Source organism: Ciconia boyciana, chromosome 1 (assembly GCF_034638445.1).
Source record: "Ciconia boyciana chromosome 1, ASM3463844v1, whole genome shotgun sequence".
In the NCBI taxonomy this organism is placed as follows: Eukaryota; Metazoa; Chordata; class Aves; order Ciconiiformes; family Ciconiidae; genus Ciconia; species Ciconia boyciana.
In genome coordinates this window covers 208,777,715-208,804,357 of record NC_132934.1, presented here as the reverse complement: position 1 = coordinate 208,804,357, position 26,643 = coordinate 208,777,715, and the positions used below count along the sequence as shown (strand labels likewise).

At 37.1% G+C, this 26,643-nt stretch overlaps 1 protein-coding gene across 2 annotated transcripts in view; it reads right to left on the bottom strand.

The window, feature by feature from the left end:
* Positions 1-26,643, bottom strand: part of SLC36A4 (solute carrier family 36 member 4) — a 127,736-nt gene that overhangs the window by 4,632 nt on the left and 96,461 nt on the right. The window lies entirely within an intron of this gene.

The window sequence follows — 26,643 nt, the reverse complement described above, 5'->3', positions numbered from 1 at the left end:
AAAAATATATTACTATTATTTACTATATATTACTAGTAATCTAAAAGTGACATAAAATTATTCAAAATGAACCAAACCCACTGGCCACTTGGCAGTCTCACAATCATTTAAGTCACTTTTACCTACAAACTTGCCTCGTGAAAAATCTTGGTCTATACAATTTGTAAAATGCCATTATAATAGTTGCCCAGTTAACTAAGCAAGAACTTAGCTCTGCCAAGGGAGAAGTCTGCACACAAGGCCCACTAAGCTTTTTAGCACGGCATGGCTGGTCTCACCTCCTGAAACTACACCATTCATAGAAACAAAATCCATCATGTTGAACCAGAACTGCTTCTGGTTTAACCCCTTTGGCTGGCAAGCCTAGGCAAGGTACCCTAGTATTAACTCAGATAGACCAGTTGTCATGTAATGTTTTCAGTTCTGTATTAGAAAACAGCTTTCAAAGGCCAGCTGAGCACAGTTCTCTATATGATATCCTGTATGTGGTGGAAATGTCTGTCTTTTTTCCCTTCCATGAATACATCGCCTTCTAGCTGTCAGACGTTGTCGTAAACATCCACAGCATCTGCCTGCTTGCCATTTTCTATCACTTCTCATCAGGACAAGGAAGCAATCAGGAAGAAAGGGAATGGGGAAAACTGGTGTAAAAGCCACCAGCAAATCAAAAATACCACATAATATGTTTTGGTTCTTCCATACGTCCCTTCTTAACTCTTAAGCCATAATAAAAGCATGTTTGGTTTTAGAGCAACTTCTTCACCAACCAAACATTATGTAAACAATGCTTATGGCAATAAACAAATGGAACAAGCAGGAAGGAAATTCTCACATAACACGTGAGGATGAAAACCAGAAGGTGCGTATCAGCTTTATAATTTCTCAAGATGAGCTTTCTGTTTGCAGAGCATCTTTGCTGTGGGCTGAATGCCACCAGCTGCCTCGGATTCTGACAACATCTGATTATGAAAGGCAACATACTCAAGTTATGTTAGTGCTGATCTTCTCCATTGAGAATATATAAATTGAGGAAATCTGCATTGGCAAATACACTCACAATTCACTTGCAGAACACAACAGTTATCTGCTGCTACCAGGTAACTATTCACTACACATTTCATTAAAACCTCTAACTACAGACATCTCACGTAAAAAGGAGGTAAGACTGAAGGCATAAACCCATAGAGGGATAAAGGACTCTCCAGCCCATCCTATTTGAAAGAAGCATATCATGTACACATCTGCCAAGAAAAAGCAATTAACTTGTTCTTGCTTGTCTTGACTATAGTTTAACACTTTGTGATTCTACAGAGATATGAGAGGCACCATGTGGCCAAAGGAAGCATAGGCAGAGACAGAGGTGTCCTTCAGGACACCCTGAGACTCAAAAATAGATAAGCCAAGTCTTTTATCCTACTGATACGATGGACCTACTCAATGCCAAACTGTTTCTTCCATTGCATGAACATAACATTTAAAGACTAGAAATGCCACATTCTTATGCATCATCTAGGACAAAGCTGAATGGAATGAGAAAGGAATTATGGTAAAGTTAATAAAAGTCACAAAGTACCTATGTCTATAACTTTTGTGGCCGTAACTCCACTCAAGCCATAAAAGTAGGCACTGTGAGTGCCCAAACAATATAGGATGAGCGCTCAGTCCAGACTGAGCGGCAAGCTTGCTTGATACTTGCACAGCAATGCACAGTTCATAAGTAACTGAAAAGTGCAGATGAAGTATATTTGCAATGACTGGTAAAACTCTCAGCTAATGAATACATTGAATGTGTTCTTCTGAAGCAAAAGAGAGGGCTGCACATTTATTATCTTGCCAGTTTAATAGATGTAGTGGGTGTATTCATTAAATATACATTTTCAACTTCTGTAATAGACCTCTTTCAATTCTACATGCATCCAGAATTTAGAAGGTACTCATTAATTTATAGTTCATAGTTTTGTTTGAAAAGTTCTGCTTTATTACAAATAATGAGAATATTTTTCATACTTTTTTAACTGGAAAAAAAAATAGCTAGTTTATAATTGCTTCAGGTTACAGAAAAGCAAAATTCTGTGTGTTGGTTCAGATCTCGTCAAACATTTGTCTGGCTCACACAAATTTGTATGAATCTGGATATTGCTGTGGGAGGAAGTTTGGAAATGTGTTTCAAGGTTTTAATTAGTGCCTTATTCATTCTCTAGCAATCCAAGAGAAATACAGCCCATGTTTATTACCTACCAAAGAATGTCCGCAAGAGTTAAGAAAGGGGCTCAGTTTCCAGGAGAAGTAAACAAAGGGCATTCCTACAGGTAGGGAGCCTAACTTTTCCAGCCATGCATAGGTTTTAAAAATACAATATCAAGAAGAAGTTCTGAACCTTTATCAACAGTCATGAAACTTTCTGGTTTGGAAGCTCTGGGAATCTCAACAGAAGAAGTAAGTCCTACGATATTAATATGACACTTATTTTTGGCCAACAGTTAAATTGTCTTCAGGCTTGAATGGAACAGCAAGAGCTATATGAACAAAGCATCCTGCAGAGATAACGAGAGACTGCAACATACTAGTTCCACCTTAACTCTGCAGTCTAATCTCAAAAACCAGTAATAACGGATTATCCAGCCCACGTCAGCCATGCAGTCACCTATTTCTGTCCGTTGGGGCTTTGTTGGGAAAGGAACACTATAGTAGAATGTTTCTATCTTCTTAAGGGACATATCATCCCAGTGGAAAGATACCCTTAATTTTACTCTGTTTATATTATAGTGCTGCTTCTTTTACAACTTTCTCTCCTTGTTACAGAATCAGGACATTACTAGCCAGACTTGCTTGCTGAGGTAATCTCAATGAGACCACTGGGAAAAAAAAAGGTTTTGCCATCTCTTTATTACTACCCAACCTAAGTGCATTCTAACTGCAGATGAAGTCAAATATGTGATTACCATATTCCAATAGTTCCTCTAGTAATCAAATATTGAGCTACCTTATTTCTATCAAAAAGTAATGCATATGCCATGCTAAATCCTTAAGCAAGATGGGCACTGATGTAATTAGGATCTATTGATCTAAGTAAAGATTGAATTATAATTTTGGTCCTGTCCATACACAAATCAAAAGCAAAACATATTATGACTTCATCAGGAGATTTTAATGATACAGCTCACTTAAAAAGCCTTTTTTCCATGTTTCTAGTAGGATTTAATTTACTTATAAGCATCTTATAGGATGCCAGAAAGCAATTTTGAAATTTAAAAGTCTAATAATATTGATAATTTATACTAAATTTTCCTTTAGCCCAAAAATAATGCTGTTTAATATTTCTTTACTAAAATCATTGAAAGAAATTACTTTTCATGTAGCACCAGATTTTAGATTTTATCTAAGTATTCAAACATAATTCTGACAAAAAGCAGGTCAGCAGTATTTATACATGTGCATCTGAAGAAAAGAAGTAATACATATGTTACCAGATGGCGCAAGCAAATTGTTGTAACAGCAGATTTTATAAATCTATATGGTCAAAAAGACTGAGGGCTTCTTAAGTATGAGAAATGTTGGCTATTACTAGGGAGTGGTACCTTCACACAGTTGAAGAGCAAAATAATTGTCTCAAGCGATATACAACCAGGTTTCTTCAAAGGCAGTGACAGTGCTGAAGAGGTCCCTGTTCTGCAGGAAGTCAGCACACCCCAAACTTACTCTCTATTTGTACCACTTTTCCAGGATCACATCAGAAGACTGGAGCATTGACGTATTAAAGATGTGTGTTTGACATACATGCAACTTTCCAAAAGCACAAAACAAAACTGTATTTTTAACAGACAGATGCCTATGGTACGGCAAAGAAGAAAAAATGCTTTCTTCCAGGAAGAAAAAATGCCTACAGTTAAATGTTTGCCAAAGAATTCTGGCTGTAGGCAAAATAGCACTTCAAAATATCAGCCTGAATCCTCCTTCCTATTCCAATATTCCAGGCTGTGCAATCTGTCCATCTTTCCTTACTTTCCTTAGTGCTCAGCCAGTCAAACTAGCATCTTCTTCTTCCCTTCATCTTACTGCACTGTTTCCTGGATCCCCTTCCATAATGCAGCACCTTCATATTTTCTTCCAACTCACTCCTCCTTTTCTGCACCACTCTTCTCCACATTGCCCAAGTTTTTTTCCTTTACCTCCTAAGAGAATAGAAAACCATTTCTCTGCTACAGACTACCCCAGAAAGCTTAGCAGGTTTGGCTGCGAGGAGTTTACGTGTGCAGGCTGGACAACTAGGAAGTCAGGGTATCTACATCATCTCAAGTGGTCATTTGATCAGGGGGTCTGTGTTGTGTTTTCCATGCAAAGGCACTTCCATGCTCTGTTACATGAGTTATATCTTCCACCTTGACTTGAAGGCAGGTAAAACAGTGCGTGCTACCCCCTTGGACATCAGCTGAACACTGCAGACTTATTTAGAGAACCACAAGAAATCATTTATGCCTCTTTTATGAAACAGTAACATACTATGTCACAATTAAAACAATTCACATTTTAAAAATAAATGACAAAATCTAACAGAACTTAGTATTTCAAGAAAAAGCGGTTCATTTAAATAAATAACAGAAAGTAATGCCTTCCCTGGGAGTTCCAGAATGGAAACTAAGCTATGTTTTGATATGTATGTACAAAGGAATACAAGACCAAGTAGAAACCTGTTATTAACCTGAAGATAAGCTAATGCAAATAATCACACAAGAGCATTTGCGAATAACTGACAGAGCTTTGCACACAGGTAGAAAAATCTACATATTGATGGATGCAGTTTAGAAAAAAGGATTTTAGATAAAGATCCTGATATTACATAACTGTGAATTAGAAAATTATTTTTTCTGGCTAAAAATGACAACTAACATAGGGTTTGAGGTGGTGTTTGTTTTAGCTGTTCTTTGAGACATCAAAAGACTGTAAGATACATACAGAAGATAATTTCTTTAAAAATTATTTAGATTCAATCTTCGCCAAAAATAATTTTCTTAACCCAATTTCTTGAAAAGTGTGCTTTTAAATACAAGCTCAATCTCAAAACCAAAACCAAACAGAAAAAGAAACAAAGCAGAAGATAAATTGCAGTTATACTACAAGGTGACAAATTCTACTTTCACACTGGAGGCAAAGAGAGATACAGCTTGCACGCACGACAACCACACACATCATATGGTTTGGCTTTATTCCCTTTGGAATGAAAAACTCCTTCATCATTATCTGCCTCCAACATACAGTATGCAGAGATAGAAAGTACTTCACATCATTTGCCCTCACACTACAACTCACTGTTTATGATGGCTTTGTCCTATGTCAGTAGGAAAGACTAGACTCATACAGGACAAGATGGTTTAAATAACCTTACCCTTCACACTGAGAAGTAACCAAGGACACTGTCCCGACACACAGCAGAGCCCTAATAACCTGTACAGGGAATGGGCAGATCCATCCCTTCCCCAGAGCCCTCCACATCAGTTTCTCAAGGATGTGTAAGTAAATTCATTTATTACAGCACTTTGCATCAGAGATTTCAAAGCTGTTTACAAAAGCTTTTCTATTTATATTCTTTTTATTGCTTCTGCAGAAAGAAGCATAAAGAATTACATCAGACCAAACAGCGACTTAACAGAGGCATCAAGTCCACAGTTTTTTTACCAGATTACCTAAAATACCTACACCCAAGCTAGGACAGGCACATACCACTGGTACGAGAGCCCCTCTCCAGAACAGCGTTCCCTCCATGCTCCACTAATAAAATCTCTCCCAGCTAGTTGTCTGTGCATTATACAACCCCAAAATTCAGGTAGTGTAATACGCTCAGACTTTAGTTTCCAGGATCTGCACCCATTTTAAGCAGAATTTGGTGTCACAACAATCTCATGCAGGAGGAGGCTGTGTGAACAGGTATAGATTCACAGGGACAGGGACGGAGTAGCAGTGACACAGCTCTAAGGCAATTCTTCCCCCCGTGCACCTCCTCAGGACCACTCAGAGTGACTTGCTCACTCCTAGTCAAAGCTCAAAGCGGTAGTTAATAAACTGCTCGGCCTCCTCACCCTGTTCTGTCTGCCCCTCATCAGATCTTCAGAATTAATGTCTTTTTACTAAGCACCCCTCTTGGATGGCAATATATAAAGCAAACCAGGCGGCGAGACACCAAGGAAGGTCCTTGTGCCGCAGGTTGCCTGGAGCTGCAACACCAAGTGATCTTCATAAAACCAGCAAGCACAGGTGCTTGGCGCAGCACACGCTGGATTATGCGCAAACGTATTTCACCATTTAATTAACTGCAATCCATGGGTTCACAAATGACATGTGGTTAGACTGCTACATTTGAAACACTGTATTTATTAATTTGTCTCTGCAGTAAATTTAGACTTTTGCTACCCATACTTTATCATACAAATCTTTTTAGACATACTTCAGTGAAATAATGTAAACAACTGCTATATGCAGCTAGATTCAACAAAGGAATGTAAAGCATGCAGCAAAACTCATTAATATGGAGCTCTAAATGGATGATCCTATACCATTATGGTACTGACATGGTTCCCACTGCCAATCACTCTCCTTCAGACATCTGATTCTGTGGACCCACCAGAAATGAGTCTGCAATTAAACTTCTGTCCTCTTTGTCTCAGTCTCTTAAAATAAATTGTGACTCTGAGACAGCTGAAGGGCTCCCAACAGCAAAAGCAAAAACTAACATTTGCTCATCCAAGGACAAGACTGTTTTTGCTATGGGGAGCAGAGGTGAAGAAAAGAGTTGAGAGCCGCGGCAAAGCCTTGAAGAGCCAGCCACGCTGCTTGCGATGCTGCTGGAAAGTCGTATTTCCCGCCAGTCACCGTCATCACTCCATACTCCCCAGCCTGTCTCTTGTAGGATGCACTATGTATATCAAGCTATGTCACAGGAAAGTAGGCAGTGATCCATGGCTACTTTGCTGTCTCATAACAAAAGCAAGACCCAGGCAAGTTAAAAATAAGTTAAAATAATTTTATATAAAAAAGTTTGTCTTGCCCTCAACCTTGAAATAAAAATTTCATTATATACCTTTTGATTACTACACAAAGTGAGAAAAAAATAATGTAATTAAGATTAAATTGAACATTCTTACCTTTAATCTTAAACTACTGTACTTTGCTCCATAAATACTAAACATGTACATATGAAGGAGAAACATTGCCAAAGACACCTCTAAGAATAGTTAAAATTACTTATTTTTATCCTTCAGGCTTCTTGTCCTATTTAATAATCAAATTTTACATTTCTTTATTAAAGATTATTAAAGGAACAGCTGATTAAGACAACAAAAAATATTTATGTTACTGTGGAATCCTTTTGTCAAAATAGAATCCATCAGGATGCCAAAAAGCATAATAGCTGTGCCAGATAAATTCTCTTCTCTAATTACCATCTAAGGACTAAAAAAATCTATTAAATAACAGATTAAGTTAGCTCTCCCTCCTCCCCCCAAGTATTAAATAAACTACAGAACAAGGAGATTCTGTTTGGATAACTGCAATAAAACTTCTGAGCTAAGAATCTCTAACCTGTGTTTGGGGGTGTTGTATGTGCTACAGCTTCCATTAGCTGGAACACATTAATTTGCACATTTCCAAACAAGAAGACTTATCAGGAGGCCAGCTTGCCTAAGGATGGAACTCATGACTCCAAAAAGACAGCATATAGGAGATGGAAGCAGGGACAAGCTACGAAGGAGAAATTTAGAACCATCACATGAACATATGTGGATGGTCTCAGGAAAGCTGAAACTCAACTGAAGCCGAGACATTCAAGGGATGCCAAGGGCAATAAGAAGAGCTTTTACAACCATGTTGGTAACAAAAAGCTGAAGGAGCGTGTGAGTCTGCTGCTGAATGGGGTGTGGGATTTAGTGACAGTATGCACAGGCAAGGCTGAGGTACTCAGTGTTGCCTTTGCCTCAGTCGGTCTCCCAGCCCCTGTGATCAGTGAAAGAGCTCAACGAGAAGAACTACCCTCAGTGGATGAGGATTGAATCAGGGATTACTTGAGAAAAGTCAAACCGTAAAGGTATACAGGACATGATGGGTTGCACCCAAGACTGCTGAAGAGAACTGGCCAATGTCCTTCTAACACCACCCTATATTGTCTTTGAAAGGTCATGGAAATTGGGGGAGATCCCTGGTGACTGGGGGAAAGTAAATGTCGTCAAGAAAGGCCAAAAGAATAATCCAAGGAAATATAGGCAAGTCAGCTTCACTTTGGTCCCTGGAAAAATCATGGAGCAAGTCATCTTGGAGCACATTTCTGGGCACGAGAGGGAGAAAAAGGTGACCGGGAACAGAAAATGTATTTTCTGGGGTAAATCATGCCTGACCATCCTGATTGCCTTCTCTGATACAATGACTGGATTTATGGATGAGGGGAGATCAGTAGATGTTGTTTACCTCAATGTTAGAAAGGTCTTTGACACTGTCTCCCACAATATTCTTGTATCTGGATGGAGGGAAACCAGATGGGTAAAAACCTCATTGGACAAAAGAATAGTGGTTAATGGGTCATACTCTACCTGGAGGCTGGTAAAAATCCTACAGCTAGTAGGGAAAGTAAAAGCTTCCCGTAACTGATAAAAACATGAAATGATCACTTGAAATGATGACATGAATGCTGTTCTTTAAGCCTAGAAAATGATAATGCACTCACTACAGTACTAATTTCTCACAAAAACATCCCTGTAGCACAAAGTAACAGTGCTGAAAGTGGGCTGACATAATATTTAAGTCCAAATTAATTTAAATAATTGATTTTTTTAATCATGATTCAAAGCTGGATTAAAATTTATATTTTAACAGTGACTTAACGAGGGGGTGGGTTTATTTCTTAAGTAAAATGGCTTAAAGATATAATAATTCCTGCTTATTTATAACTTCAGATGATACTTCATATTATTTAAATAATAGCAGTGCTAAGTATCTTACAAACTAAATACTTTAGTCCCCAGAGAAATTTTAGCCACTTTCAAATGGGAAGCCACACTCTGATTTCACACAATGTTAAAAGATTTTTCATAACAAGCAAATGCTTGGATCCTCATGTAGTATTTAAGTATCTGAATTTGCCTGCTTATGTTGGGCTGTAAAAATGCAGAGTTTTTTGGTACGATCATTGCATATGGCACGTACTAGATTATTACTGACATGCTAATAAATAACTTGTGAATTTACTGCAAAATATCAAAAGTAAATTAAAAAACAATGCCCATAAAAAGACAACAATCACTGCAGGGGGATGACCAATGCATTTCCAAAATAATGCTTTGCAACAGTTGGCATCACAGGCACGAGTTAGTTAAAGCCTGCTGTGTTGATTGATGATATAGAAGAAACAAGCTACCACGTGCCTTGGCTTCCCAGAGAGAATCACATGCAGTAGCTAGTTGAGGTTCAGCTCCCTGTGTTGACAGGCTTAGGTAGATTAAGTACTGAATTATGGCCTGCAGTCCAAATCCATCAAAAAAATGCAGTCATCTGCAGATGTTTTTAATCTTAATTTGTTGGCATTTCACCTCGCAAAGTGAAGTTTGGAGAGAGCAGCTTGCTTCATCATGTAGGAAAAATTGGCTGCCAAATGCATAGCTGCCTACAGCTCAGTACAGGGAAATTCAGGCGCAGCGTGTCTGAAGCACCGTCCTCTCCTAGAGTCAACTCAGCTGTGCTCGCTGCAGGCTGGGGCTGACTGCGCAGGTCACTCTTTGCCAGATGTCTGGAAACATCCCCTGTACACTATGCATGCCCAAGAGAAGGGGTCACCCTCCTTAGCATTCATTCTTAATTTTTTGTGACCCAAGTAAATCAATACCCAACATAAATACGTGATGGCATATCATAAGCCTGGACCGCTATATACTATCCTTTAGCTATAATTTTCAAAGAGCTAACCATCATCTTTTCAACTTGATGGGAGAGGGAAAATAACAACCTAATGCTTACAGCGGTTACCCAGGAATAGAGGCGCTGAGGTTCGCTGCCATCCTCAAGGAGCTGAGGTTTAAATCCCACTTTGAGTGTCCCAAACACTGAGTTTATAGTTTTCACCTACAAAATCACCTTTCAATTTTTTTTCTAAACATAATACTGTTAATTACATCACCCAAAGAAGTTTGCCAAAAATTTAATTTTACTCCTGAGTCATAAGATTATTCAAGCTGTGGTTTGTTTGTTTCTTTTTTTTAAAGGTCCCTAAATTGCTGATTCACTGAATTTTGCCAGAGGAATTCTCAGATTTTCTGCAGGGTTTTTAAAACACAGCTCCATTTTGACATTTCTAAAGGAAAGAAAATATTTTAAAACCTCTGTGTGTTATCAAAATACAAACGATCTAGCTGCCAAAGTCTCATTATGACTTCTGAGAAAGCAGTTTTCTGAAATAAACTTGTTTTCTACTGTTCCCAATTTTACCAAACTTAAAGTTACATTTCAAATCAGCTTTTTACTTATGAATGAAGCAGTTTAGTTTCCTGCCCTATAACGGTCAACAGAAAACAGCAGGCAGTCTTCACGTCAAGAAATTTTCTGTTAAAAACAGTACTCGTAAGAGCCAGTGATTTGATGGATCTGCATAGGTGTCGTCATAGGATGTAGGTTGCTCAGAAACTGCAGCGCACCAAACAAGCGCATCTGAGAAGGAAAAACAGCAAAGAAGCAGAAAGCATCTGGATGGACTACAGACTGGAAAATTAACATTTTCAAAGTCTATCAGGAGACAAGCAGTGCAGCTGGTCTAAAGAAATGGTCAATGAAAGTGATTTTCAACACTGTAAAAGTACCAGAAGAAGACGATCTCTCAAACAGTTTACAAATCCCCCATGGCTGTAATGTTTCGGATTGTAGGTCCTGTAATTTTGTATCTCTCCATAAGCAAAGGGAAGGCACTGTACCCTTAGAAATAAAGCTTTTAATCTGCGCATAGGAAACCTGTTTTCAGCTTGTTTCACTCGCATTGGTCTCTTTAGTAGTTTTGGGTGTATCACTTCCCCTCCCCATGCCTCAGCTTCCTTATCTGCAAGATGGCAACAATAATAGTCAGTTCCTTTGTAAGGCACTTTGACAGTGATAGACAAAAACAATACAAAAATAATAAACTTTAGTATCATAGCAGTAGCTGTTAGAGCTTTAATACTTATGCTGGAACTCTGATATCAAAGAGCATTACTCCTACTTGTCCATGTGCCTACACGATAAATGGTAAATAAGGAACTGAGCTGATGTTACGTGATCAGACACTGTTTTTTGGCTATCCTCAAATGCTTTGCATTCTGTTTTAGGGATGGTTTTCTTCCCATACCAAACTCTACCATAACCCTTGGGTAATGCTTTTAAGTGGACAGTGAAATAATTCTGTGTAAGTATACTTTATAAAGCAGTATGGACTCCCACAGGATAAAAGGCCATACTAAACATCAAGCACAAGATATTACTGTACTATAATGCCTTTTTTTAACTAGCAGGCATTACAACCACTGCTGCCAACATCCTTGAAAGTTTCAGTTACCCAAAGTAAAAATGGTGCCTGCTGGTAGCGTTCCAAATAAAGATGCAGAAACCTGGCAAGTCGAGTAAGTATGCTTCCAGTTATAGCTCATCTGAGATGAGTGGGAAGCATGGTGCTGGTGTCTATCCTACAGCTCTTTATATAATCAATATCTAACTTTCCACAGGGAAAAAACGCAACAACTTTTTTTTTCCCCAACAGTTACTGTCAATGTTTAAACTCAATCTCCCTTTCGTTCTCAAAAAAAAAAAAAAAGTCTAAAAAAGGTAAGATTTCAGATAAAAGTCATTAAATAAACTTTAATTTAAATTAGGTATTAGGTTTTTACTTAGCAGCATAATTAAACAATAAACAATTAAAGATAATAGGATTTTCTTTTTCATGATATAAACTACTCTGTTACCCCTAAGTTTACACGTCATGTTTACACGTCAACATAAAAGGACGTGTAAAAGGAGACACAGAACACAGGCATTGGCTTCAACTGACCTCTTTCAGCATGGGCTGGATACAGCTTTCAGAGAACATTCTCCCTTGAACTTAGGAAAAAATACTGTGGTTCAGTACTGCAGGAGAAAAGGTTTTATGAGAAAACCCCATCCCCTTGAAGAACATGAGCCAATTCAGGCAGTCCCTGAAAACCACCATGCTTCTCTTTCAATTAGCACTACCTATATGACGGTGATACCAAGGGACAGCATCATGCTCTGTGGAATCCTGGCCATCTGGGACAAGGCCCAAAAAAGGAGCTGGTTTTCTGCTACACACATCCACAGGTGCTATCGCAGTAACTAACCTGAGCACCTAAAATCTCATTTCTCACATGAGTCTCTTTGGGATCCTGAATTTCATAATCTCCTTGTTTATAACCCTTCCAGACCCTGAAACAAAGATCTTTTTTGATGCTGCTTAATATTTTCCTGTAGTGCTGAGCCCAGCACAATACCACATCTCAGAGAAGTCAAGCTTGCCAGCCATTTCCCAGGACACTGCCAAGCATCAGGCGAGAGAACAGACTGGGAAATAAGTATCACCTGCCCTCTTTTTAAACCAGTGTCAGAGAAAATATGAAATACAAAGGGTATAAGATCAAAACTATTCCCCAGCTGAGTCCCCTGATGTCCTAGGCTACACGTTAGTCATTGACATTTCACTGACAGATGCAACGCAAATGAAATTACACTACACATCTACTTACACAACATTGTAAGTGTATGTGCCTCCACTTGGTCACCTAAAACTTAAGAGAGTCCCTTACAGAACTGAATACCGTCCTTACCGAGAAGATATCCTACCTCCATAGGTGGCTGAGTACCCTCACCACTGGAATTCTGCGCTTTCCAATATTCTAATATGAATTTGTGTGATGTCAACTTCCAGACAAGTATCCTTTGCTATCTGTTTTTGATTATTAAAGCTCTATCCACTATCAAAAATCACTTAACTATTTCTTGGTTATAGATCAGAAGCCGAACATTTTAATCCTTCTTTGGTCAAGCATACTTCCCATCATCTTCTTTGTTGTATATTGTTATTAATATATGACACTCCTCTGCCTAAAAACCATTAGTACTATGTCCTTTCCTCAGACACAACACAGTACTTTGAGCTCAGGTTCAACTATTTAATTACATTATTATCACCCCCTTTCTTCTTAGAATGTCATCTTCCCACAGCTGTATAAGACACTATTCAAAATGCCTATGTGCTATGTATTCTTCATTATTTGTGTGTTGCTCTTTGTATTGTCTGTACATTCTATCAGCTTTAATTCTAATTTTCAGAGGATGGGCAAAAGCACCAACTGGTGTCACATCTAGTATTGATTCCACCAGATACCCTTTAAAAATAGCCTGAATTCTGTATCTGGCCTCAATGACAGCATCTTTATGAGATATCAGATAATCACTATTTAATTCATCTGAAATGGTTACTTTACAATGATAAATTACCATAATTTTGTGTGATGAAAACCTAAATTTACATCTGTGTCTTTATAAATTATTTTTAATCTGGTAATCCCATATATTAAAAAAATGGATTTAGTTGGCAAAATCAATTTTACATAAAACTATTTTAATTGCCAGCAATCATATATTCAACTTTTTCTTATTTGAGACCTCTCAAATAATATGTCCATTTTGCATGACTGTTAACACTTGTCACTTCCTAAGAGCAATAAGTAAATTTCATTGTCGCATCTTTGCTAAGATTCATCTTACTTCTGATAAGCCCAAAATTAGGCATCTTAATTAGATCAACTAATAAAGCCAACAAAAAAATCTTCCAAGTATGGAATACCGTCTCCATACTTTGATACAAATACTTGCATTAATTAAAATTTATTGGAATATTCTTGTGGAAATTATTATGTACAGTTGTTCTCTATGATCTTCATATTACTAACAATAGTGTAAACTAACACAAAAAAGTGAATTATGGTATATCTGAAATTCATCAAACCCCTAACTTTTTACGGTCAAAAAAACTGATGCAATGACTTCATCGTTAGCTCTGGACCACACTATTCATAATGTAATATTCAAATTTAGAGTACTTTTGTTAAACAAAATTAACCTTGTGGGGTAAGTAAAGATCTTATACTGATTTTTGTTCCCAAAACATTGATGTGGATGTTGGAGCACTGCTTTACTATCAACTTAGATTGAGGGAGCAGTTTCTTCCTTGCCAAGAGCTTTGTAAATATTGATTTAAGGATGCAATTATAACCATGGAGTTAGAATATTGATCTACCAATTGTCAGTATAAGAATCAATTTAGAAAACAAGTGAATTATTAAGAACATAAAATTGCCACAAGTTTTGTCAATTAGAAGAGATGATACTGCTGTTTATAGATCAGATGGGGAAGAATTTCCTCTCATTAGTTTTCCTCTAAAGAAAAAGTCATGAAAGAAACAAGAAAAAGGAATTATGACAATACTCACAGGAGAAGAGTAATATCAAACTGTATCAGAATGGACTAAGAGGATTTTCCAACATAAGTAAAAGAAATGGACAAAAAATATAGCAGATGTGGATTTAAGTAAAAAGGGCTTATAGTAAGGCAGATCAGTATTGACTGTTGCTTTTTGGGATAAACAAAAACTGATGGTTGGAACAATCTTGAATGTAAACAGCATATCACAGAAAATCATATTTTATAGGTTAGGCATGGCTGAACACCACAGAGCACTGTGGAGGACTGTTAACATGGTCAGAAAACACAGGAGGTCAAAATTTTGCTCTCAGTCCCACCAGCAAATATCCATACCTCAGTGGTAATGTTCCGTATTTGTGTAAATGAAAGTTTAGTGTGTACCCCATGGACTGAATTACCCAGTACGTTTTTTGGGTAGTTATACTTAATTATTTTTTTACTTATTTTATATGATTTTCATAAATTATATAATATTGATTATAGTTAATTATAAAAATACTTAACTTTAGTTACAGTATGAAAAACAAAAAGGTATAGCAAAAATAAAGAAAGTACCTAATTGCACTGAATATGGATGGCTTAGGCACACATTCAAGATTGGATTGCTCTTCCAGACTTGATCTCAGGGAGGTCTATGAGATCCTCTCCCAAAGACCTTGACAGATCTATTACAAATGAAATGAAGAACAGTTTTTGTACTAAGGAATGCTCATATTTTATCCCTCCCTTTTGTTATCACAAGATATCTTATACACTTTCAAGATAAGTGATTCTTTTTGGATGAGACAAAGCACTCAAGAATATAGTGTAAAAAAGAAAGTCATTCAATGAGGAAGAAGAGTAAATGATAAGGTCTTATCCATCCCTTCCCTTTATGGCATGAATTTAGCAAGTATATGACATGAGAAGATCATACAGCCATTCACAAGCATCTTACTTTTCAGAGCTGCAATATTTTAATAAGGCAGGGAAAGGAAAATCACATAAAAAGAAAATAAAACAGTAATGTGAAAATGTAACACCGCAAGGATGTAATTCATTTAAATATGCTATACATTTTTTCTTAATTTTGCTCTGACATTTTAAGGCTGTATACCTTTATTATGACAAGCGATCTTTAAAGTCCTAACTCTGCAGCAGGCTGGGGAAGTCATTATAATGAAGTCACAGAGGACATAATTCTCATACAGTTCCATATGTATCTCAAGACTTAAATTTAACTTTGCTGCCCATTACACATGGTAAGGGTAGAGGAAACAAAACAAAATAAAATTTTTAAAATTGCTAATTTTGATCAATGGCAGTTCACAAGACACAACAAGCTGCTAGCAGCCAGCAATTCCTCTCCAATCCTTTCTAAAACAAGACAGACATTTGAAAGCCTGTTGTGAGGATCAGCATATCAAGCCACTAATCATTAATAACATTAAGGCATCATTAATATTTTAGCTTTTATGCTTATTTGAAGCACTAGCAAAGAAAATGCCTATAGTGATTAATTCCAGCTATGAAGTAATTTTTAAGAAACAATTTAAAGCAAAGCAATGTTTCACTTGTATTGAAAAGAAAAAGAAGCACTAGGATGCCGGTATACAAACTGGCAGAAAAGTTATACTTTGATGGCCTGAGTATTTTCTTTATTGCTAATGGTTTTCCATATACAGTGAAAAAGCTCTCAAATATTTTCAAAATGCTTTCACTACCTTTATCCTTTGCAATCTTCAAATTGCTTACTTGCCATCTGCCTATCATTTCTAGCATCTTGAAAGAAAAACACTGCACATTTGGCTCTCTGCACAAGAATCTATCTACACATGAGGAAAACTGTTTTTCCTCATCTAAAAATTAGGAAATAATTTTGAAAATAAAGGGCTTTTCTGATTAGAAGTCTGCATTCAGGACCTCCTGCTAGTTGCAATCCAACCTTAGCAGCAGATGTCCTGCTGGGGCTCATTTCCAGAGACTTCTAATCAATTTCTGAATTTTTTTCACTCAGTATACATTAAATACGGTATTCCACTGTTCAAATTTTAAACGATCTCTCATGCTAACCTAGCAATACAGATGGGTGAGAACAGTTTTCACTCATTTTCACATGAGCTCACACAAGACTGCAGTCAATCGGAGATGCTGACTGCGCTTCCCCTGCCTTCCCTGGGAAAGCAGAGTTTGCTCTCTACCAAGTAGTGCTGCTAAAAGGAATGCAATCAGTTTGACTCCCTGTCACTCTTAAATTTGGATAAAATCTTACCTAAATGCCCCTTGTCGGTTGAGTGATATCCAGGGTGCCACACACATGTAACACACAGAAGTGTGTGTCAATTCTCCAGTGAACTCTCTGCATGGACAGAGTCCATAGCAGGGAATTCACTGCACCGCAGTTTGCCTCTACTAGAACCACAGCTGAGTATCTTGCTGGTCTACTGTTAGACAGGAAAAATAATTACCACTAGAAAATTAAAACAAAATGTCAACAATTTGTAAACCAAAAATGTACCCAGATATGTTTAGTAAAGTAATTTCCTTCTTGCCCAGTAGCCAATTTTTTCCATGTGCTGTATTTGTGGCTAAGACATTAAACCATGTGTACATCATTGCTTGAAACATTTTACTAATCAGTTAGTTCTCCTAGTTAGATCATTTTCTTCTACAAGCTTATTGTGAGGACAGCATATCCAAAGAGAAATGAAATCCCATAGATCATAGCTGGGTCATGGTTCCCTTTTCATTTTGTTTCCTTGTTTAAATTAGAAAGCAACACTCCAAAATGGCTTCTGTATATAAGTTGCAAAGACTGATAATAACATCGCTTAGCATTTTGATCCATATTTTAAATAAATTCCTGAAGGGAAACAAACACTTTCAATGTTTTTGACAATAATTTTCAGTTTCCTTTCCTTACAGAATTACTTTGCTCCCCAGTCATATTCATTCCCTTGCTTAGTAGCGTGCTTGATAGGTCTTATTTATAGCATGTATCTGAAAACAACTTGGAACTGTATCTAAATTACTTTCAAAATCTTATTAAGTAACATCATAAGTCTCTGTATTAAGTACATGATAGACATCACTGTCAATTAGTCAGCGAAATTTATTTGAGCAGATACTGCTTAGCTGGTTCTGTTTAATTTTTTGTACCTACTTTTTCCCAAAGTTGAACTACCCCTTAACTAAAATGTTTACCTTTACTGAGCTAGCTCCTCAGCAGGAGAGGACAATGTTCAGCATCTTCCAACTTAGTAATTAGCCTGCATGTCTCTACCAGCTACGTAAATGTCCTTCAAAGAGGAAAATTAATTAAGGGATTCACTAGCTATCCCATCCTTCTTTTAAGCCAGAGCCACAGGGAAGACCGCTTGACCAAACACTCATGTCACTCCAGGCTGACTGGATGCCACTGAAGATACAGAGACAAGTTCGTAAGAAGGAGTAAACAATTTGTGATAAATCCCAATGGAATGAGGGAGAACTATGAAAGTTAGGCTTCCCTTTCCTTCAGCCATGTTCGTAAGGGGATACTGCAAGAAATACAGATCAACTCAGCAGCACAACAGTTGGACAGGGTAAAGATGTACAACATAAACCAGCCCTAGGCAGAATCCTTATGCCTAAAATTCCTGGGACTTTACCGAGTAACAATGTCAAACTTCATTTTCTGCTATGCAGAGAAATAAAAAAACCTAAATAAATAAACAGAAACCTCATAAATGTATGTTTTCTTTAACAAGAGGGTTTTAAAAAGTAGACTTATTTCATTTAGTGCTCTAAAACAGACAAGTCATCCTATGGATAACAGACTCTCTTATTCTTTTGCTGTCAACTGGCTTCCACGAAGAGACAGGCACATTCTGTGAAAATCTATTTTCAGTCATAAAATTAAATGATTTTTTAAGAATTTCTGAGATGTAAGCTGTAACCTACCACTGAAAGGACAAGGAAACAGCAATACACTGAGAATTAGTAACAATGCAAAACAAAACAAAACCAAGCCTAAAGGAGGGCTTCTGCCAACGACAAAAGCAATCACTTCAGCTAGCTGCTCAAACACTAAGAAAAAGAGATTATTAAGAATAAGAGATTACTATGTAAGTTATATTCCCACAATAATATCTTTATCTTCAGAATACAGTTCTTTCATTCTTTTATTGGCTCTTCCTTTCCATTATTATGGTGATTTTATCCTTATTCATGCTTTCAAATGGGCTAATTTTCTTCAAATATTAGCCCTTAAAAATCTTCTTCAAAACCCCTCCATTAGAAAACTGAAGTCTTTTGTTTTCTTCTTTAACTCCCATACCAAAAGCAGTTCAGTACAACTTCCTCCTGAGCTATGTGCTTTAGCTCTGCTAAACACCGCAAAAAAAGTTTTTGCCCCAGAATGGCTTTAACCTTTGCTACAACGTCTAAGATGTTTCCTCTAATTAATGACAACTTACTGTTGCACATTTACTAACTTATAAGTTTGGTAGATTTAAAAAAAAAAAAAACCCAACCAAAAAAACCCCACCCCAAAATCACAAACCAACAAATTCTGTACAGTTTTCCCCACTTGGTCTTTAGAAAACCCAACACTTTTTAGAAAAGCTCAAGCATTCAACACTAAGACCCAGTGCACCTTGCGCATCTTTAACTAAAACAGAAGCCTCAGACCTGGAACGTTGGCGCTAGTTACAGAATGTTACCTCGTGCCGGAGAGCAGTGACCCCGAGAAGTACCTACAGGTGACAGGGTGCAGGAGAGCAGCATGCCTGGGAAGTACCTACAGGAGACATGGTGCAGGAGAGCAGTGATCCTGAGAAGTACCTACAGGCAACATGGTGCAGGACAGCAGCGACCCTGAGAAGTACCTACAGGTGACATGGTACAGAAGAGCAGCATGTCTGGGAAGCACCTACAGGTGACACGGCACAGGAGAGCAGCACACCTGGGAAGTACGTACAGGTGAGGCTGAGCAAGTAACTTGTGAGCAAGTCCTAATAATACTATGGCAAAAGGGCTACTACGCTCATTGCAGATGCACACAAAATTGTAAGTCAGGACAGAAAAAATATGTTACTTCTGCGCACAACATAACTGAGACTAGGAAAGGGGGAAGTGGGCACAAAAGAGTTCTGTTAACTAATTAAATTTGGTACAAACAAAACTGACAGCAAGAAGCCAAGGCCAGGTATATCTGGAAAATACTTCATAGTACAATATTTCCATCTTGTCTTCAGTTTAGGACTGCATGCTAGTCTAAGAAATGAAGTGTAACACAGATTACTAAAACTAAAACAAAACAAACCAATACAATTCATCAGCCAGTGTTACTCATGCATTCAGACAGATCAACTAACAGTCTCTTCTGGTGTAATGTCTAGGGACAGGAATGCAAAGAAGTCATTGACATCAAGGGATGAAAATAAGTCAGAACTTGAGGTTTTAAGAGAAAAAGATCAGTATCTACTAAGAATAAAGAAAATCAGACAAATAAAACTTCATGGGTTTTAAGCCATTAACTTCTGACTTTCCTGAACTATAAGTGTTCATACCTGCAGCCAGATATTCCCTAAAATAAAGTTAACTTCGTGGTAAAAGCAGTATTTTTTATTAGACTAGCTGATGTAGCTGGAGAAAGCAAGGAAGTTTGGAGGATTAGAATCCCTCTGCCAAGGAACAAATGATGACAAAGTCCAATTTGGAACTTGAGCTACATAATTGACAACATTAACTGGAAAACCTTTAAAGAATTTACTCCCAGAAGCTTCAGTTTATTTTTCTACATAAATAAAAGCATTAAAATTTGAGACACACACCCCCCCCCTTCTATAGGCAAGTTTAGGTATACAGACCACACTAGAACTTCTGTTTACTATGGGGCCATGTTTAGGCTTTTTTTTCTGGCCCAAGTGAGGAGTTCAGCAATTCTTTCTCCAAAGGACAATACACTGATCATCCTTCAGAAGAGATTTTCCTATTCTTCATCACCAAGATGAAGAGTAGCTTTCACCCACGGAGCATTTCAGAAGGGATGATAGGAGGTTCTTACTCAACTCCTCAAATAGTTAGAAGATGGTTGAAGAAGTGATTATTGTAGCTCTACAGAAACTCTGCGGTCCCATCAAATTTGTCCACAAGCTGTGACCTAATGGCCCAAGCTTTAATAAAAGGACTAATGGGGCACACAATTACTCAAAAGCTATGTCACGGGCAGACTTTAAAGCTTCTTAATAAACAGGGTGGGGATCCCAAGCAGGAATAGGAACAGAAATCCACATTAGCTACTTATTCAAAGTGATTTGGCGTCTTATTCTTAGTTGTCACACTGCAAATAAAGTTACAACTTTTCAACAGGAAACATAGATAAAACACACCTATTTTTAGAGACTAAATCATCAGTACCTTAAGCTTTAAATAGGATATAAAAGTTGCACTAGGCTTCTAACATAGCAGCCCAAGTTCCAAAGGGAGATACACCCACTCAAGTTAGGGGTGGGCAACAATATCTTTGTTGGCTGCTGTAAGAAACTGAAACTTAAACCAAATGCATTACTGCAAGGTGCAAACTGGCATCGTGGATAGTTTTCTGTATGAAGTACAATCTCTGCCTGTAATTTAAAAATATATGAAGCAACATACGATTAAGGAATGGAACAAAACTCACTGTCAAAGATATTTTGACAAACAGAGCTTAAGACTCTTAATTACTTACAGGCTGCATTATTCCATCTACAATCAGGAAACATATTCTCTCTTTGTCTCTATGATGTCAAAAGGGAGTACATAAATTCCAGCTTTTCTTGCAATCTTGTTATTGAATTTACTAAATAAAGTAATTCTAAGTAAAATAAAACAATTTTTACTCTAACTTTCCTCTTGAAGGAGGTTAATAAATTACACTTTAAAAATGTCTTTGACAAGTCAGCTTAAATTTTCAGAAAAAAATTTTCAGAAGAAAATTTAAGCGAATGTGATAAAAAGACATGGTTTAATTTCCTCCATAGATAATATGCAATCAAAAGAAGCAGTGAGGAGAAAGCATCTGAGGAGGAGTTGCAGAGACAGCAAGATGATGCACCCAGAGAGCCTGTCAAGAGCGCTGTATCATGCAGTTCTATTGCAGTTTAAATGGCTTTCTGCTCACATTCTCTCAGTGTTGGTAAAGAGAAACGTATTTCACTTTTTCATTTGAACAGACACCACTTTTAATTCTGGCAGACTTGTCACTCTCAGTTCAATATACTGAGTCTGACAGTTATGAAGTGGCATCAGTATAAGTAGTTGAAAACAACAGTGCACCAACTGATTCAGGTTCTTGTCATAGTACTGCTTTTCTGGAAGTCCTGAATTAGCTGCAGTAAAAGAAATGGAGATCGAAAGAGGTGAAACAAAAGAGAAAGTAATGATTCTCAAGGAAAGAAAATATCAGAGTGATAATGAATGCAATAATAAGGTAAGATATTGTGATGATTAAAATTTAATGTCCTGGTTTTGGCTGGGATAGCGTTAATTTTCTTCCTAGTAGCTGGTATAGTGCTGTGTTTTGGATTTAGGAAGAGAATAATGTTGATAACACACTCATGTTTGAGTTGGTGCTAAGCAGTGTTTACACTGGTCAAGGACTTTTCAGCTTCCCATGCTCTGCCAGGCGCACGAGAAGCTGGGAGGGGGCACAGCCAGGACAGCTGACCCCAACTGGCCAAAGGGCTATTCCATACCATATGGCGTCATGCCCAGTATAGAAACTGGGGGAGTTGGCTGGGGGGCAGCGATCGCTGCTCAGGGACAGGCTGGGCATCGGTCAGTGGGTGGTGAGTGGTTGTATCACTCGGGGGTTTTTCCCCAGGTTTTGTTCCTCTCTCTCTCTCTCTCTCTCATTGTCTTCCTTTTAATTGCATTTTAAAAATTATTATTATTTTATTTCAATTATTAAACTGTTCTTATCTCACCCCATGAGTTTTCTTACTTTTGCTCTTCCGATTCTCTCCCCCATCCCACCGGGGAGGGGAGGGTGAGCGAGCGGCTCCGTGGTGCTTAGTTGCTGGCTGGGGCTAAACCACAACAGGACATCTATAATATCACTATGGCAGGAGTTCACTGTGCTAAATGCCATATAAAACACTATTAATTTTATTTCATACAGCTCTCTTTCCTTCCAGAAAATCTCTCATGCCTTCAGGTGAATGAGAATCTCACTTTTAACTTCAGCACAATTTTCTTGTAAATAGATATTAACAGAGAAACATGGAAAGACTGCAAGAGGTAATTTTATTTTTAATCCTATCATAGAATAAAATTGATGCAGAATCATGCTATTTTTTACAAGCTGCTTTATACCTATTACATAGAAGTCCCTGCCCTGCAGAATTTATAATCAAACAAAAAGCTAAATATAAGATGTAGTAGTTGCACATCAGGACAGAAACACCTGCCTACTTCAATGCTAAGCATTTTTATATTTTGTTAGAATTGTATTATAGTGTCAGAAATAAAAAGGTAGTCTACTCTACATTATTGTTCAACTGCCCATAAAATTGTACACTTACAATGAAACCTTTCAGAAATGACACTGAAAAGGATCCAAAACAATTTCATTTCTCCATTAGAGAAAACAAAAATCAATTTAAGAAAATCTTTTCCTGTCTAATACTACAGTTTAAAATGGTATAAGATAGAAACTTCTGAAATTTAGTGGTGTTGCTGGAGACCCATACTTTTAGAAAATCTCTACTTCCATTAAGTATAGAGCAGCCTGAAATGCTTGACAAGCTGTAATCAACATTGCAGCACTGCTTAGTTATGTCTTAACTATGCAATGTGTGATGTAGCAGCTGCAGAATGGTGACAATCAAACACTATCCCAATAAGCACATTTTTTACACCAGAAGTGTTGGCACAGTAACTGTAAAAATAGTACAGTAGAACTTGGACAGTCTGGCCGTTATTCAAGCTCCTACCAGATTAAAGACAGAAAAAAAGAATAACTTATCAATGTGAAGCCCAGGAAGTTTGTTTGATTTTCTTCTAAAATTTAATTCAATATTTAGTTACCAGTTTGAGAATTACCTTAGGGATGAGACTTATCCTGCCTCTTCTGCTCCTCCATTGACTACACTGAGTTTCAACTCAAGTAACTACCCAGTCTGTACCCTAAAATAAGTTCGCCTAAGCACCATTCCTAATACACATAACACCGACACCCATGTCCAATAGAGATTTGCTTCTGCACATTAAGGAATGAGGTACAATCTTTTTGTTTTCTTGACAGATACATAATCAGAAGTTCTAAAAGCTTTGTAACTATTTTTATTAAATACTTTCACTTATGTCAAATGAATAAATAAAAATAATGCAAATTTCAAGGCCACAGCCCTTCATGATCATGTATGTATGTTATATTTTACAGACTTTCTGGAATTAACTTCATGGTACTGGATATTAAATACTCTAAATTTTAACAAGTTTCACGTTACCTCACCACATTCTTGTACAGACTGGACTATTCATGGCTGACCTCACTCAGTTCTGCTAACAAAAAAAGAAAAGTATGGGATGAAATCCCAGTTAGTATGACATTAGAACACTCAGCAATTTGCATTGATAGTTGTTTGAGTGGATATTTTAAATAAAAAATTCAAATACTACTGACTTTTGAGGAAATTTGACTAAAATTACTACTTCAGAGTTGGCCTAGACGTATACTGAACTGGAGAAAGACTAACTGAAATCATTGCAACATGATTTCATCCTACACATTTGCTGTGTCCAAATTTTCAAACTCAGGTCCTCAAAAATATTCAATATTAAATCTCCCCAGTACTGTATCTCTACATTATGGCATCTAAATAAGCAGACTGCTTTCCTCACAGCCTAATCACCTGCAGTTGCATAAGACAAACTAATGAAATAAATCTTCCTGGCACACTGCACAAAAATATCAGCTGTTTAAATCTGAACATCAGAGTGTTTTCATACAGTCAAAGCTAAATACCACTTAGGCACCTCATCATATCATAAATTGCTTCCTACAGATGAACTGAAATTTAAAATTACTTACAAGTATTAGCACAAGGATAACTGAAGACAAGTGTCTCAACGACAGCATTTAGCCTAAGTGTCAGACACAGAGCAGCGTGACTTGAAGAACAAAAAAAAAAAATCCTCAGGGATTTGGAATACTCTAGGATAGAAATAGAAAAACATCAGAAAAAACATGTCTCGTCAGCATCTAAACTTTCTCAAATGTTTTTAATATTTGAAGTTTTTAGATCTTACTTATGGAGATCAAATTCTAAGTTATATTTTCCCAGTTCTACAGAGTTGAATCTTTGGCTGAAGCCAAGAAGTGAATGGGTACATGAAGGTACCTTAACATCTCATTCAGTATTAACAAAGTTGGCACTTCAATGCTAAAGTACATTTCTTGTACATTACAAAAAGGATGATGAAAAACTGGAGAAGGTGAAAACTGGAACAGCAGAGTTTATTAACATGCAGATCAGAAGGAAAAACAGGTGAAGGGAACAATTTGAAAACTGATCTCATTAGTCTGTACTGGGAGAAAAGATAATGTAGAAATACAGTTTGATTTTGTGGAGGATGGTGTTTCAAAAATTCAATGACTAAAAGCCAGACTAAATTGGACAGGAAGTGAAAAATAAAGCTTGACAAAGCTATCTGGTTCATAAGCCTTTGTTTAAAATGAAAGAATATTGCATCTTACTCTCATAGACTTTCGTGACTTTGATTTGGGTTAAAATATCAACCCCATTCAATGAAAGATAGCTCAATAAATGTGAAATGCTTCTGTTAAAAGAAAAAAATCATACCTGTTAGCTGTACCAGGGACAGCTGAAGAGACTGTAAACTGTAGGAGTTCAAAATAAAGCAAGGACTATGTTCTGCATCCTTATTGTATAGATGCATTTTTAAGGCCCTGGTCTTGAAAAGCATACTATGGAAGAATTAGTACTGTTGAGTTCACTGCCCTCGTGGTCTATTTATGAGAATGGGAGCTCTTACTTTAAATTTTTAATATAAATGCTTTTCACAAATCTTTGGCAGCCAGAAGAGTATGTAGGCATAAATAATGAGTATGACATTATACAAATGTATGTATTTGCTCTTTAGATAATAGAAAGAGCATATGCTCATAGAAATATGCTCTTTAGGTAATAGAAAGGATTAAGACTATACAGGCAACCTTGATTTCATGATTTCTTGATGTCAAAGCTTTATAGCAAAACTAAGGAATTGTACAGGATATCACAATTCAAGACCAGACTTGAATACAAAACTGCATGCTGCATATTGAATATGCTTGACTTTTTTAAAATAACGGCGACTTTTCCAGATAGAAATCCATTCAATTTTTCAGCATTCGCGCTATCATGGACATACAAAACATTCATAGCCAATATGGTTTCTGTATCATCCATACAAATGTATTTAATCAACAGAAAAAAGGCTGGACAACACTAACAAGAAAAATCATTATTCCTAAGTTTTATTTGAGAGTATTTTGGTAAATGTTCATTTTCTAGTTTCTGGATTCGATTAAAATGTAAAAACCCCATATTTAACAAATTTTTCATTTTCCTTCCTCTTTGTTTCAACAAAAAACTAAAATCACAGACCCCATTTTCAACTTAAGTAAGCATCTATACTGACAGAGCCCATCATCACACTCAGGTGTTTTCTGCTCACACTAGCTTTAAATAACTTCCTCGTCAACCTTAAAATGTTTAACAGTATTTATTTCATGGGCACAATTTAAATGCAGAATTTCCATGTAGTTTGTTTTAACAGGAATGGTGAAGTCATTCAGTTAAAAAGAAGCACACAGAGTAAACAGCAGGGAGAAACTCAAACTCACTGCCTTTAAAAAAAACGTGCGACAAACTTGTGCTTTACTTGCTGTAAGTCACTACTCCTTCAAATGTTTCAACCAATATTTGTGAGTCTTTTCTCTAAACTGGATTAGGGAAGCAATCTATTTACCATCTCCCACTGCAATTATCTTGCAACCTGTCAATGCAATGCAAATGCTTTTGTTAAAGCTACATATTACACAAACCACTAAGTGCTCCATAAGGCTAGGCGTATCATTGAAACTCCTCTAATTTCTCCAGTTGTCAGCATAAAAGTCAAGGTTTCTGTTTCTGCAATAG